The sequence below is a fragment of the Adiantum capillus-veneris genome, chromosome 26, assembly GCF_014529385.1.
Source record: "Adiantum capillus-veneris isolate H3 chromosome 26, ASM1452938v2, whole genome shotgun sequence".
Taxonomy (NCBI): domain Eukaryota; kingdom Viridiplantae; phylum Streptophyta; class Polypodiopsida; order Polypodiales; family Pteridaceae; genus Adiantum; species Adiantum capillus-veneris.
In genome coordinates, this window is record NC_140956.1 from 78096688 (window position 1) to 78104447 (window position 7760).

Consider the following 7760-nt stretch of genomic DNA (forward strand, 5'->3'; position numbering starts at 1 on the left):
ATACAAAAGAGTAGAGTCATGTGTTTAAAAAATCCAAAGGTACCTAAGTACTTAGTAGATCGAATGCCTCAGGCTACATGCTAGATATGGCCAAACCACTGTCACCACTCAGTAATGGGCTTGCATCCCCAAAATAAGTGTCTAACTGTCTATCAAGCTCCACAAGAGTTGCATTTCCCTTTTCCAAAACTTTCATGTACAAAATAAAGCAATAGACGGAAGAGCCCCTTGTTATAGGAAAGAGGGAGTAGCTAAGTAGATACTGGAGTAGTTTACTTAAAGGAAAGAGATAATTTTCACACACATTAGAGATTATGGAGAGAGAGAGAGAGAGAGAGAGAGAGAGAGAGAGAGAGAGATCACGATATACATGGTTCACCCATGTGAGTTACGTCCATGGGAAAGCAACCACTCAATGGCTTTCAAGTAATTCAAACTAGAAGTAGGTTACAAAGATATTATGGAGAGAGAGAGAGAGAGAGAGAGAGAGAGAGAGAGAGAGAGAGAGAGGAAAAACAGGTCACTTACGAAAATGGCACGATGTATACTCAAAAGTCAAGCTTTGCCGCATTTTTTTGGCTTGAGGCCATCATGTGTGCCACTTACGTAATTAACAGGTGTCCTACGAAAGCTTTGCAGTCTATTACTCCATATGAAACATGGCATGATAGAAAGCCTTCTATTGAGCACATGCGTGTTTTTGGCGATTTGGCATATGATTTGTTGCCACAAACACAACGCAAAAAATTGGATGTTAAGATTGTCAAATGTATTTTTGTTGGTTATGATGCTGAGAGAAAAGGTTACAGGTTGTATCATCCGCAAACAAAGCGTATTTTGGTTTCACGGGATGTAGTGTTTGTGGAAGATTCTGTTCAGCCCTTGCTGTCATGTACTAGAGACAGTAATGTAAGCTCGCAAGACATTTATGACACTTTGTTGCCTCTTTTTAGTGGTGGAAGTTCAAATGTAAATTCCAATGAGGCAAATGTATAGCCTATGGGGGTTTCCAAAAATGTTAGAGATGAGCCTATTATTGATGCAAATGTACATGATGTACTTGGAGAGGAAAGGGCTGAAAATGAGCAGGCTAGAGGTATGCCAAAATGGCTGGTGCATACATTGCATGACAGTAAATTTGATGCACCTTTGTCTTGTTGCACTCGTTCAGGCTCTGGCCATGCATCTTATGCATCAGATAGTTATGTTTTGGCTGTGTCTAGCTTACATGATGTTGAGTAACCTCTATCTTTTGATGAAGCACAGAATTCAAAAAATTGGATGGCTGCCATGCAATCAGAATATGATGCACTTATAGAAAATGACACGTGGACTTTATGTGATTTGCCTCTTGGCAAAAAGTCCATTGGTATGAAGTGGGTTTACAAGTTGAAACGCAAGCCGGATGGTGAGATCGATTGCCATAAGGCTCAACTTGTTGCAAAGGGTTATGCATAGCAAAAATGCATAGATTATGAAGAGACTCTTGCTCCCACTTTTCATTTGACTACAGTGCGTTTTCTATGTGCATTGGCATCTCATTTTGGTTGGGATGTACATCAATCAGACATTGTTACTACTTTCTTGAATGGTGACATATTTGAGGAAGTTTATGTAACGCAGCCTCACGATTTTGTCAAGAAAGGACAAGAGGACAAAGTGTGCAGATGTAAGAAGGCTTTGTATGGGTTGAAGCAATCTCCTCATGCTTGGTATGAGAAAGCTGACAGGAAAAATCAGCTTGGCTTATGTGCCAACACAGGACAACCTTGCAGATCTTTTCACAAAGGCATTGTCTCGTGAGAAGCTCAAAGCTTTCCGCAAAGCTTTGAGCTTACTCCCCTTTGTGGATTGATCATGTCCTCAAGGCATGGCACTTTCCTTTACTCATGTGCCAGCTCTCGTTCACCACATCACTCTAGGGGGGATTTGTTACCATGTACATGTGGTAGTGATCTGTGTGAACACACTAGGACCGTCGGGGCATTTTTTCCCTCTTTAGAAGGTTTTTTCCCCTGTGCATTGTATATACGCCCATCACTCTAGGGCTATCTATCTTTCCATTGCACACTAAGTAACATAATCTTAGTTGTGTGCCTTGAGATTCCTTTGTCTTCTCCAAGTTGTGTGCGTTTCTCTGCAACCCTAATTCCAACATAGCATTCTTCTTGACTAGAAAAAAGATTGTTTTTAACATTCTGAGGCCTTAAGTGACCAAATCAATGGTTGTAAAGCACGACACATCCCTCTAACCAAGAATCTCGTTTTAAGCTATCACACACCATATTTTATAGCTTGGTAAAAAAAAAAGAACAAAAAAAATTAAAAAAATTGAGAGTAAATTTGGGTTGCAAAACACCCACAAAAGGAGATGAGTGGCCTTCATGGGCACTCACCAATACTTCTAGGGTGTTGAGATCACATGCACCTACGCTCTAGTCATGTGCTAGAGGACGATCATATAGAGAGTGTCTCCGTTTACGTAGGCACCCATTATTCCTCCACATTAGGATCTAGGCCCTCAGCGGGAACCCAATGTAGTACCACTCAAGACCCACATATTGCATCTAGTGACTCTTCCTCTGACTATGACATCATGGAAGGTTACCCAACACTCAATCCCGATAGTTCAAGCCAAGACATGCATGCCATGGGCCCACGGTCCGTGCCGGGCATGTTTAGACACTTGAAAGAGACTTTTCATAGATCCACACACTCTGAACATAGAGCTAGCGATGTAAATGAAGGGGGTGGAAAAGTAAATTCACCATTCATGACCAATGTAGACCCCATGCTCTTGGAGAGTGTACATGTGAATATTCCATTCACTGCACTCCCTGACTCTTCAGAGTTATTCCCCTCCAAGGTTATATTACCTCATGGTAGAAGCCTTTGCCAAGTGCAAGAGGTTGAGCGATATATCCTTGCAGCTAGGGAAAAGGAAATTGAAAGCTTATGCAAGGCAAGGCAACGGAGAGAGCTAAAGGCGAAGGCCCCTATGTCAACATCCATGCTAGTGGAGCAATCAAGTGCTCCTGAATTAGCAATCACTAAGGGTCAAACCATAGAGATCCACATTGCATCTAGTTCAATGGACACCCCTAGCACATCAATCCTAGATGTAGCATTTCTAAATGAAAATTTGGAGTATGAACTACAAACGGAGACTTTAACCGACCTATACACAAATCACACATATCACCTGGGTTGGTTAGATGTCCTACAATCCACATCGGATGCTACTAGCGTAGAGGAGCAACAACAAAGAGTTTGTAATGTCATCCATAGGGTTATTGAGCTAGAGAGGCAAAACAAAGGGATCCACATGCCTTCAACGGGTCTCATGAGATTCTTGGATACAAAGAACGCTAAGCAACCAACTTTATCACAAATGGAGACTCCCTCGGTAAGCCCGATGGATCCTCCATATGTTGTTTTGCCAGGGGTCTCAATACAATCTGAGCCCACAAACGATAGCTTTACCTTTCCAAGTTTAGCTCATCTTTCTCTTGATGACACCACGGCTACCATGCCTACCCCAGTGATGGGCATGACAAAAAACACGCTATGGACCTCATTTATTAGTAACGCATCAATACATGGTGGCCCAATGCCTACAACAATACCTACAAGTGTGTATCAATCATATGCACCTATGGGCCCTCGTGCTCATTTAGCTCCTACCTCGCCCACTCTTTCAACAGCTGATGCTCCACAACCACAACATCCAAGTCCTTATTTCAATGAGACCATACCAGCTAGCATTAGCATGTCACATCCCACGTCTGCTATGCCCAGGGCCACACATATGAACCTTAGGCCACTGCAAGGTGCAACACTGTATCAAAATTGGAAACCAAGGGCTACCTATACGCCAAACCCAATGCCAATCCCTACTCCACATGTAGTCTCTGGAGCACCTCTACCCACTATGCCTGCTCACTTAGGTGACTTGGCAACATTTGCCCAAGCTATTGGTCAATCTACTGTTGGAAATATTCATGTAGCTCTTGATAGAGAGCCTAGAAGCAAGGTAGTACAAATAGCCAAGCTCACACAAAAATTTAGTGGAGACGGGGATGTGAGAATCATATCGAGGAATTTGAACAAGTATGCAATTCCAAGGAAGAACACAATGAGCTGCATAAGTGCAAAGCTTTAGCTTGACTCTAAGTGGGAAGGCAGGGGATTGGTATAGAACCCTAAGGAATGAAGAGCACATGCACTATCCCACTCTTAGGAGATTGTTCTTGAAAGTGTACATACGAGAGGGAGTGCTTTGGGGTGTAGCCTCTCAGCTCCAAAAAGCCCAACGTGAGGAAGGTGAATCAGTGAGAAACTTTATTAGTCGCTTGAAGAATTTGAACTCTTGCTATAATCCAACTGAGCATTTTAACATTAACCAATTTCTTGATAGATTCATTAGGGGACTACAACATGAAGATATTTATAATGGCCTAGTAATTAGAGGTATCACCACTTGGGAAGCAGTCACCACCAATGCAAATTAATTGGAGAACAATTTAATGATTCAAGGAGAAAGAGTGTCTGTTGAGCCTAAATCTCCAAAGACCATAAAACCCCTTGTCAAGGAGCAAAATCTATCTAAGATGACTTTGGAAGATCTCACCAAGTCCATTCAAGAAAGTATTAGAGACAATGGTGCTCCACAAAACAATCATATGTATCCCAAAAATGGTGCTCAGTTCTGTTTGGTCCACATAGTACCAGTGAATGCCCTACCTTTAGAGTAAAATTTAATGGGAATTAACCTTAGCATGGACAGACACACCTCGAGTGCCTGCATTGATGCCGGCCTCACCTCTTGAACAACCGTCACAACACATGGTCCCTAGGGTCCAAAATCTTGTTCAAACAACACCATTACCACCTCTTGTGTTAGGAACGCAACCCCCACATCCGAGAATCACTTTTGTGAATCAAGTAGGTTGTGAGTCATCTATTGCTTGTGTGGATTGCAAGGATGAGTTAGACCCTAATCTTGTCCATGGGATTGATGCACTTGAAGAAAGTCCACAATACTACATGGAGGACTATTGGGGACAAGTCAAACATGTCTATCAAGTAGCTACTCTTGCGGCAAGAGATATCAATTTCACTGCCAAGAGACCACCTCTTCAATGCTACAAGTGTGGGGTCCACATCGTGTAGCTGAGTGTCCTATTAAACTACGAAAGAATGCCACACTAATGCAAACCAATCAAGCGAGTACAACTACAATGCAGATACTCATGTGTAATCGATGTGGCATAAATCATTTGATTGCCCAATGTCCTAATAATCCAAATGCACCAAAGATCACGCCATTGAACTTAATTGAGTTTATCGAGGAGCCATCACAAAGTATACCTGTGGTACCAGTAAATGTACTCAGGCGATCAATGCTCCAAAATCAAAATTATATTCTTGAAGAAAGAGACACAACATCAATTGCCCAATCTCAGAAGAAGAAGAAAACACGAAGGAAGAGTTTGTAGAAAGTAGCAAAGTCAGACCTCAATTCAAAGACCAACATAGGGACTGGTGACGACCTCATGTATATGAACTATGTTGAAGAGGATTTTGATTTGAATGAGACCATGGAGACTAAAACGGTCACTAGGAAACAAACAAACAAGGAAGATCATCATGAGCCACAATGGCCAGGACCCAAGGAACCCAAGAAGAAGATAGGAACTTAAGCCAAACCCTATAGAGGAGATCGAATGAGTCAAGCAGTTAATGAGTTTGGTAGAAGAGACCCAAAGGATCTAGAGCCATCACCTAGGCAGATCCAGATTACAAACACAGTGTTCCCTACGCAAAATCAACCTCACAAAGACCATAGACCACTAGCCATACCTAGTGTCATCCAAGAAGAAAGCGACTTTAAGTCATTGGGAAGTGGGCGTACTCTCTTCTTGTTGGAGAGAATGTTACCGAGGGATTACCTGACAGAAAAAATGAAGATCCCATCTTCCCCATGTCAAGCGAATGAAGCCCAAAAAGTGTCGTTAAATATTGCCAAATTGATGGATTTCATGGCTTTAGAAGTTAGAACCACCATCATGTCTAAACTATATGGATACCCCAAGCTATTATTAGCTCTTTGAGCTTTCCTCAATGGAGAACTACAAGTCGGACCACGACAATTTGCACACATCAATGGAGCTACGGAGGTGCCAATAAAGGAGGAACACTTAGATCCACAACCCAACCTAGATGAGAACTATGGTGTTGAAATACCTGTTAACAAGTTGGGACAATACTTTGAAGGCATGAATCCAATGCGACCATACCAATCATGACCAAGGGATTAACTGTGAAGGGAATCCTTGATGGTGGCACTGGGGTTAGTATTGTAATTAAAAATTGATGGGAATCTATGGGAAGACCTCACCTTGGGACTACAAACATAGTGGTAAAGGTGACCAATGGGACTAATGTTAAACCTATTGGGATGATAGAAGATCTCAAGATCAAGGTCCTTGGACACAAAATAAGGCATACCTTCATTGTTATGGATTTTTCCAAGCACACTACGTCATTTGAGATGATCTTAGGACGTCTTTTCATGAGGGGAGCAAAAATGGTGCCTGACTGGTCTAAAAACCATGTCTACTTTGTCATTTGAGTTGATCTTGTAACTGGTCGGGCACATCCTCTAGGAAACAGGTTTATAATTGATCATAGATTTGACACTGGAATTCACTCAGCCACATTGCAGCATTGTTACACGTGTAAAAAGGGCACTGATGTTGGGGAGGATTCCCCTTATATGGATGTTCTACCTAGGATGACTGAGTCTGACAATGTGGATTGGGTCCACCTAGAAACAACCATATACACTTAGGGAAATGGGGCGACGACTTGGGTAATACATGAGGGGGATGAAATGCCATAATTCGTACCTTTAAATATGATAGGAGCAATGCATATAGCTCACGAAAACCTACAAGGTGAAGGCTTGATTGACACTGAAACCAGTAGCGTCTCAAAAGACTATAGCTCACATGATTCGGATTCTAGATCATCAACTGAAACCAACTTTGAGAACAAAGAATTTGAATTGAATATTGGTACAAATATGAAAATAAACCATACGGAGCCCGACAGTGCCCTAATTGACAATCTATCCGGGAGACGAGAAGACACGAGTAGCGATTTATCTAGTGACTCTTCATTGGAGGAAGGTCGTAATCAAAAATTAAACTGGAGAAGTAAGAGATATAAGAGACAACGATATCGAGCAAATATGCATGCTAGGATAAATGAAAAGAAATCTACCACATAATGGATTAATTATGTGGGGGCATGTAATGCTCATCAAAAGTTGATAAATAATTGGGGTGAATACCTTCAAAATGTCATATGGTGCAGTTCACAACCCATTGACATTGCACAGCTAGAAGCTACAAAGAAGCCAAAGTTGAGCCGTACTATAAGGAGATGAAAAATTTGAGAGCTAGCTCAATAACAAAAGGAAGCGGAAGAGAAATCACAGTCCATATAACAACAAGACCCCACATATTTACATCCTACACCTGATCATTTCAAATCCTACACCACATAGGAGCGTAAGGTTGTGTACACAAAGGCCCAGAGAACACCTATCGATGGAAGTAATGGAGTTTATGATGGTCCAATGGTAGTTAAGGAAATAGAGTTCACAGACCCAGGTGAGGAGTCCAAACCTGTTTTCATTGCCCAAGATCTGACAGAGACTGAGGAATATGTAGTTAAGGAGCTTCTCAAGGAAT